The following is an 8,892-nucleotide window of genomic DNA, read 5'->3' as shown; positions in this document are numbered from 1 at the left end:
TAATATCACTCCTTAAATATTCATGTACCTATGTAAGTTTTTGGCATCGTGACTTGTTTATGTACTAAAATTGAATTAATTAAGGAATATTAGAAGTTATTTTTCAGGACCGGTTCATATCCAATATCAACTACTAAAGGGCTGACACTTACTAGAACCAAATGCTAAGGCATCCTTTGTTCCAAAATAATGTCATCAAATTTAAATAGCTTTGTTTTATAACAAACAAATAACGTCGAAATTATCACAAGAGAAGTTTATAAGTATATTTAGATATTTTATACCTAAATATACCAATCAGGAATTCTCTTAAAAAGCAGACCACTAACAATTTTCGGACATCCCTAATAATGAATTGTAAGTGTCACATGACTTTTTAAAATTATTTCTAAAATAAATCATTATTAACGAATGACTAAATTCCTCAATTTCACCCTCAGTCTTGACGTTCAACGTTCATTGGGCGACAGTTGGCTATGTTTACTGAAGGGTTTGTGATTAATAGATTGGAATTTTAGAGAACGTTGTCGAATGTCTCGCTTTTGCTGAGCGTCTAAAGCCCGACGTTGACGGGCTTCTTCCTCAGTTTCTTGTTGTTGTTGCATTTGTCGAAAGTCTCGCATATGTTGAGCGTGTAAAGCTCGACGTTGACTGGCCTTTTCCTCAGTTTCTTGTTGTTGATGCATTTGTCGAAAGTCGCGCATCTGTTGAGCGTGTAAAGCCCGACGTCGACTGGCTTCTTCTTCCGTTTCTTGTTGTTGCTGCAATTTTCGAAAGTCACGCATCTGTTGAGCCTGTAAAGCCCGACGTTGGGTGGTTTCTTCTTCATTTTCTTGTTGTTGCTGCAATTGTCGAAAGTCTCGCTTTTTTTGAGCTTGTAAAGCCCGACGTCTACTGGCTTCTTCTGCGGTTTCTTCTTTTCTTTTTCTTTCCTTTTTTATTTGTTTTTCGCGATATTTGCGCATGTACTCGGCGTGTTTTGCCCGTTTGGCTTCAGGATCCATGTCTTTCATAAAAGCCCGACGTTTGCTGGCTTCTCCTTCAGTTTCTTTTACTTTTGCTCTTTCTTTTTTTGTCTGTTTTTCACAATGCTGTTTGCGAAATTTGCGCATAAACTTGGCGTGTTTAGCTCGTTTTGCCTCAGAATCCATACCTTTCAAAAAAAAATAAAATTAAAAAAAATCTTTATAATATATACTTTTTTTTTTTAAATTAGAGAACGATCAGAAATTTAACTTTTGAATGAACACCGTTATCTAGATAGAAAGTTAATAACGCTTTCTTTAAAATGGAAAAGCGCAAACTCTGAAGAACTAACAATTAAAATGATTTTTGGTTCAAATTTTATATATTTTTTTTTTTTTTTTTTTTTTTATTATTCAGTAAATTTTATGTATTACAATTTTTGTATACTTCATAACTCCCACACTAGGCTTATGCCCGTGTTGTGGTAGTCATAGGTAATTCTATAAATTCAAAATATATGTTTTTTATAAATATATATACATATATATATACATATATATACACATACATACACATACATACACACATACATATATATATACATACATACAATCTATGTATATATATGCATACATGCATATACACATACATGCACACATATACATACATACACAGACACACATAAATGCATATATAAATACATACACAGACATACATAAATGCATATATAAATACATTCATATACATCTATATATGAACACACACAAACGTAATGTGTATTCACATATATACATACATATATAGATACATGGTTAATTTTATTATAATGGTTTAAAAGTTAGGAACTCATGTATTCTTTAAAAAAGGCTCGTCCCCTTTCAAATATCCAGTTTTGGACACGTATAATAAAAAGGGATATAATATTATTTCTTCATATGAAGCGGTTACTTTGTGATGTGACATTATAATTTAAAACTAAACAGTAACTTTGTAAACATCACTTATGGGTAAATACTTAATGCCGACCGGGTTTCGCTACAACCGTAGCCTCATCAGGGCAGTATAATACTAAAAATCTAAAAATTAAATTAACATGTGTAGATATCACGGTAGGTGGACAGTCTGAGCTACAGTGGAAGAGGTAGGGATAGTTGGGAGATTGGGAGGCGAGTGTTCTTTGTCAATAGGGAACAATCTGAGTATAGGGCTTTTATTTAGGTTTATTTGGTTGTTGATGACTTTGCTATTGACGTTTATGGCTTTCCTTAACTCTAACGCTTCTAAGTTATCCAACCTAAGACCTATTCCGTTTTTATGTAATAGGCTGACGCCAGTATAAAAATAAAAATACTGGCGTCAGCCTATTACATAAAAACGGAATAGGTCTTAGGTTGGATAACTTAGAAGCGTTAGAGTTAAGGAAAGCCATAAACGTCAATAGCAAAGTCATCAACAACCAAATAAACCTAAATAAAAGCCCTATACTCAGATTGTTCCCTATTGACAAAGAACACTCGCCTCCCAATCTCCCAACTATCCCTACCTCTTCCACTGTAGCTCAGACTGTCCACCTACCGTGATATCTACACATGTTAATTTAATTTTTAGATTTTTAGTATTATACTGCCCTGATGAGGCTACGGTTGTAGCGAAACCCGGTCGGCATTAAGTATTTACCCATAAGTGATGTTTACAAAGTTACTGTTTAGTTTTAAATTAAGATATAATATTAGTTGATTTTATTTCCCTGTCCAACGCGTTGTATATTTTAGGGGCGATGTACCAGAATTGTCGTTGAGCGAATGTGGTTCTAGTTTTTGGGACCACGCATCCCAGATTTGATGAAAAGCGGGTGTTTACTTGGTGTTGAGGAGCCACTAGCAAGTCATTTTTTCGTATGTAGCATAAGCTTGTCTTAATGAATAGCTGGCGAATGTCTAAGACCCTAATTTTGGTAAATAGTATTTTGGAGGGATAGGTAGGATGACATTTAAATATAATTCTGAGAACTAGTTTTTGTACTGTAATTATTGGATTAATGACGGATTCTGCACAGCCACCCCATCCCAGAATACCATATGCTGCTATCGATTGAAAAAGGGCAAAATATACGCTTTTTAGAGTCGTTAGGTCTAAGATGGATCTAAGACAGCAGAATATGTGGGAGAGTTTACGAAGTCTTTTTGTTGTTTCTTTTATATGGGTTTCCCAGCGTAGTTGGTCATCGATTATTATTCCCAAGTATTTAACTTCCTTTGAAGATTTAAGAGTTGAGCACGTGCATTGAATATTAGGTGAGGTTTCAGGAGTCTGTATGTTGAGTGAGCACGAGTGGATGGTAGGTTTGGGGCAGTTATTGGGAAAGCTATGTTTGGGTATGGAAAACGTCATGTATTGTGTTTTGTCGATATTAAGTGTAAGGAGGTTTGTGTCTAGCCAATGCTTAACTTTTGTTAGGCCAATATTAGTTTTGTTTGTAACTGATTGCCATGTTTCATCTTCAAATATTAAGACTGTATCATCGGCAAATGAAATTATCTTGCCTACAATATTCATAGTGCATAGTGTGTTGATATATATGAGAAATAGAATTGGCCCTAGTACACTACCTTGAGGGACCCCATAGGACATGGATAATTTTTTGCTCATATATATTTTGTCAGAGTGGATAAGGGTTTGTTGTGTACGATTTGTTAAGTAGTTTTTAAACCATGTGAAGGCTATCCCTGTAATGCCGATCTGTTGAAGTTTTTTAAGTAGTAAAGGATGGGAAACCGTATCAAATGCTTTTGCGAGGTCAAGGAAAACAGCAAGTGGTTTGCGACCTTTGTCAAGATTTTGGGAAACAATTTTTGTGAGAGCAGCTATTGCATCAGAGGTATTCCTCCCTTTGCGGAAGCCATATTGGTTATCCGATAATATTTTATTATTTTCAAGGAACTTACAGAGTCTATTTTTCACCGCCTTTTCTATAATTAGTAGTAATGATATCGGTCGATAATTATTAACAGATAATTTATCACCTGTTTTGAAGATAGGGATTATTGTGGCCTGTTTTAAAGAGTTAGGGAATATTCCGGTTTTAAAGCTTAAGTTGATAATGTGTTTAAGAGGTGGGGCTATAAATTTTTGAATGTGTTTGATAATTTTTGTTGAAATTTGATCTTTCCCGGCAGAGTTACTGTTTTTAAGAGATGAGATAAGTTCTATTATTTCTAGTTCAGTGGTGGGAGTGAAGTGAAAAGGGTTATAGCTGAGATTATTGACATGTATATTTTTTGCAAGATCTTTCTCCGAGACGTTGTTTTGGTCTAGAATATTTTTTGCTAATTTATGTCCGATATTGGAGAAAAATTGATTGAAATGGTCGGATATTTTTTCAGGTTCGGAATTGACATGAGTTGTTTGGTCTTCTATGTTAATTTTAACAATGGGTGAGTCGATTTTATGAATATTGGCTATATCTTTTATGATATTCCAAATTTTTTTTTTGTCATCAGTAGCTTCACTGATTTGTTTTTTGTAGTAATCTCTTTTAACACTGTTAATAATTTTTTTGCAGTTGTTTCTATAATGTTTATAAAATATGAGTGAATCATAATCATTGGGATTTTTTCTACAGAAGTTATGAATCTTGTTACGCTTTCTGATACAGTGAAGAATACCTGCAGTGATCCATGGTTTGAGTTTTGTGTCGGATTGTTTTTTTTACTTTTTGTGTATGATGTTGCATCGGCCAAGTGGTTTTGTAAAGTATTTGTAAATATTTCGCATGCAGAAGTGGTATCGGTACAAGAATAGACAAGTTCCCAGTTTTCTTTAGAGACAGTATTTAGGAGAATGTCATAGGAATTTTTTTTTTGAGGGAGAGTATTTTGAGGTAGTTTGTGAATATTTTGGTTGATGGAAGTGATGGTTGAATAGTGATCTGTGACAGTTGATTGATATACAATTGATTTGCTGCCTAGTTTACTCTTAACAAAGACGTGATCTATACAACTACTAATGTTTGAATCTGATTCTCTGGTTGGGGCTGTGACGGCTGGCAAATATCCTAATAAAGTTAGTGTATTTAGGTATTCATTCGCTTGAGGATGCATTCTGTTGATTATGTTAATGTTGAGATCACCAATAAGATAGATGTTTTGGCTGTGTTCTATATTTGTTAAAATTTCATGCAGAGATTGTATGAATGGGGTTATATTATGTGTGCTTGGGGATCTGTATACAGTAATGATTGTTATATGATTATCAAGTTGAATTTTAAGACAGTTTGCGTTCTTAATTGTGACCTCTTTGACTGAATGTATGATGTGGTTTTTAATGTAAACAATAACGCCATCATTTTGAGTTTGGTTTTGGAGTGTATTATAGTGATTGTAGTTTTTTATCGTTTTTGGGACGAAATTTTCTTTAATCCAGCATTCGCTCAAAACAATTACATCGAAATCTGAGGCAAGGTGAGTGAGAAGAATTAAGAGTTCATCAAAATTATGGTTTATACTTCTTATATTCATAGAGAATATCGTAAGGGTAGAGTTCACTAGTAATAATTGACGTACTACTTCAGTGTCATTAGTAGTTGTACATGGAATCGGTGTTATGTTGTCTAGTAAGTCTGTTATGTCTTCCATTATTTGTTTTTTTGTTTTGCATTAAATTTAACGTTCTTGATTTTGACAGTAGCTAAACATGTGTGATAATTCAAGGCATAAGCGATAGTATAATTATAGAACATAGTAAGAGATTTATAGTTGGTTTTGTTACGACAGTAAATGTTGTTTAACAAAGCAATAAATATAATACAAAATACAAGGTAATTGATTTTGACATCAGTAAAATATTTGTTATGCTTGAGTGCAAAAGGAATAATAAAATAGTACAATACAATAATTGATTTAAAGTTGGACATGTTAAAACTGTAATTATTGTTTAGAAAGGCAATAAAAAGAATGAAAACTCTTGAGTTATTTAAGTTAAAACCAGTAGAGCGTTTCAGAGATTTTAGGGATAAAGTAATAATACAAGAGCTGCAGTTGTGTATGTAAAAATTGAATGTACTCTTTGAGCAATAGTTATTATAAGATGAGCTTAAGGTTTTATATAATGTAAGATAAGAAGAAAAAATTCCAAGTAATGTGGGGAAAAAACAATGTTTCCATAAGTTTGTGATTTTAGTAGAACTAGGAAAAAATAAATTAAGAAAAATTAAAATAATTGGTAAATCTAAATAGTTATAATAGTTACTAAAGTAAATTCTAAGCATGTTGATTTTAAATGTTTTTGGTTTCTGAGAGTAGTGCCAGTTTTTCCGCATTAGAAACAAGAATGGCAGCTGTTCCGATGTCTCGACGTACATATATCTGCCCCCCTTTGATCCAAGCATATTTACATTTTTTCTCTTCTGTCGCCTGGCGGGCCAGATACCATAAGTGGTTTCCACGAAATGTCAGATGAAAATATCATAGGAAAATGGCACTAACATTCAAAACGATTGCGAGTTTATTGAATCGGAGTTAAGTCCTGTTCCCGAATTTTGCAATTCATACGGGACGGCTTAAACAGTCTGTTTTTTTTTCAAATCTTCAACTAACAAACTTGAAACTGAGGAATAATGAAAAAAAATAATACGAGGGGGACAATTGAACGCGTCGCTCTGCCAGAGTACTAACTGATAAGACTAACAGCACTAGCTGGTTTGAAACCGGTGATCCAAGAGGTGGGACTGCCATTGATGTTATGATTTCTTTTGGTTTTGTTAGTAAAAAAATGTATCATCTCAAAATGTATTCGAGTAACCGAAAGACAAACATAAAGACTCGTACTCAGTTCTCATGTCCTCACTTCGTCATGTTACAAATTAAATTCGCAAAATTCAAATTGCCGACTAACATGCTGACACACCATGTTTGATAAGGATAGAGGTTTCGGCACCAGGAAAACATATTATAGAGTATTTCATATACTTTCCATCGATAAGTAACTTTGTCCATAAGTTAAAAGGGTTTTGTGGGTAATCACCAATCACCTTCTTAAAAAAATCACATTTTACTGATACAGCAGTAGGTACTCTTCAGTAGGTAGGTAGGTACATTCGCCCCTATATATACGAGTTAAGGCCCGTTTATAATAGGAATAAGCGGTAAGAATAAGCCGTAAAGCCCTAGGCCGTAGAAGTTGGAAGATAGGAAACCTGTGTATCCGTTTATAATAGATGGCAATAATCTCTTATTTTTTTCCATAGCCGAAAAGATGGTCCAACTTTATCTTTTACGGTTACGGATTACAGAAAGCTGAGATATATACCGAGATTTATGAATTTTCGATCGATACTCGATACTCTATGGTATCTACTATTTGACAAGAGTGGTTTATTTATGTATTTGACAATCGAACAATAATATTTGTGTTGTAGAAGTCCTAACAATTTATAGAAATTGGTTTGCGACATTCTTGTATATTTCTTAAATTGATCGTTGTCCATGTCTTTAAACAAATTATGGAAATGTTTTTTTTTTCTTCCTTTTATGATTAATGGGACGCACACTCCAACGTCGTTTTTTCCTTATTTTTTCGTCAACTGTGTGTCTCCTATTGCAGCGTATGCTAGCCCCAGAATTGACAAAAACATTCCACATGCAACAATATCTGATGAATCCATCGTTTCAATATTTATTTATATAAAACAATATTACTTTTATAAGATGGAGGAAGAATATACTCTCGGTTGACAGTTGACATAGACAAGTGACAGCGGCATAGTCACTTCTATGGACGTATTCTATTCTATTCCTATTTCAATTATAAACGACGATCTAAAATATTACGGATAACGGATTACGGCACCGCCCTATTCTTACCGCTTATTCCTATTATAAACGGGCCTTTATAAACAAACGTTTTAAGGAAATTTGGCTCACCCGTCGTTTGGTGAATTCTTACGGAGGGCTCAAGGCAATCGTTTTTAATATCAGGGACTCCGATATCAATACGACTATAAAAAAATTCATTTGCTTTGATGGTGACTCCCTCTTCTAGATTTGAAGGCTCCGTTGAACTCACTTCACCTGGTAAGAGAAAAAATATTCATTGTAAAATACAATCTTAAGTATAAATTTGCATTAAATTCAGGCCTCTTCAAGGTCCGAATCACAAAAGTCCAATCTTATCTTCCCAGATCCCCTCACAGCATTGTACGACCGGGGGGGTGATTATATTTCTTCCGTATGCATAGAAAAGGACGTTATCGTAAGGTGTCAGATATCTGAAAGGTTAAAATAGATAACCCTGCATAACAGCGTATGTGGGTATAGGCATAATCGATGCATCTAAGAACACTCGGATTTTTTCGTACGTAAAAAATTTTTTTTTAAATACCTGCATTCTTCTCGGAAATGAATTCCGGACATTCTTGTTTGATAAAAGGATAGTCTATATCGATTTCCGTATGTATCACAGGAACACTCCCTTCCGCACTTCTTCCTGGTTCTAACTTGATGGTGGTAAGATCCATGATGTTTTGTAAGAATCTTTTAGTTATATTTTACTTCAAATTCATAACAAGTTTGAAGGATAAATTGAGAGAAGGAGTGATTTTCGTTCGAGGTGTACAAATTGACCTCAAAAATAACATAACCAACAAATAATGACAGGCTCATTCTGAAGAATTTTATCCATAGATACTAAGCGAAAAGATCAAAAAACGAGTTCATGAAAAAATCTGCAGTGTTGCCATTTTAAATGGTTAAAAACATTATTTATAAAGTTTTTTGCTTGTTCTTAAGATATTACGAACGAGTAGTACGGGAATGTATGTTTTTTTATTTATTTATTCGTTTGCTTTATTGGTTAAAATGTTTCTCATTTCCATGTTACCGTAGTATTGTTAAAAATATTACCAATTTTGTAAAAAATTTACTCCTTTAA

General features: G+C 33.7%; 1 long non-coding RNA gene across 1 annotated transcript; it reads right to left on the bottom strand.

Moving 5' to 3' along the window:
• Positions 1–519: 519 nt before the first annotated feature.
• On the bottom strand, positions 520–8,434 carry LOC149415180 (uncharacterized). Its single transcript, XR_016303924.1, has 3 exons — positions 8,344–8,434; positions 7,887–8,033; positions 520–1,153 (listed from the first exon to the last, which is right to left on the bottom strand). It is a non-coding gene; the product is annotated as an uncharacterized LOC149415180 (long non-coding RNA).
• Between the last annotated feature and the right edge of the window lie 458 nt (positions 8,435–8,892).

This window comes from Hesperophylax consimilis, chromosome 19, assembly GCF_061612785.1.
Source record: "Hesperophylax consimilis isolate HC1 chromosome 19, BYU_Hcon_1.0, whole genome shotgun sequence".
In the NCBI taxonomy this organism is placed as follows: domain Eukaryota; kingdom Metazoa; phylum Arthropoda; class Insecta; order Trichoptera; family Limnephilidae; genus Hesperophylax; species Hesperophylax consimilis.
Note: the sequence above shows the minus strand (reverse complement) of the source record. Positions and strands in the feature narration are given on the sequence as shown.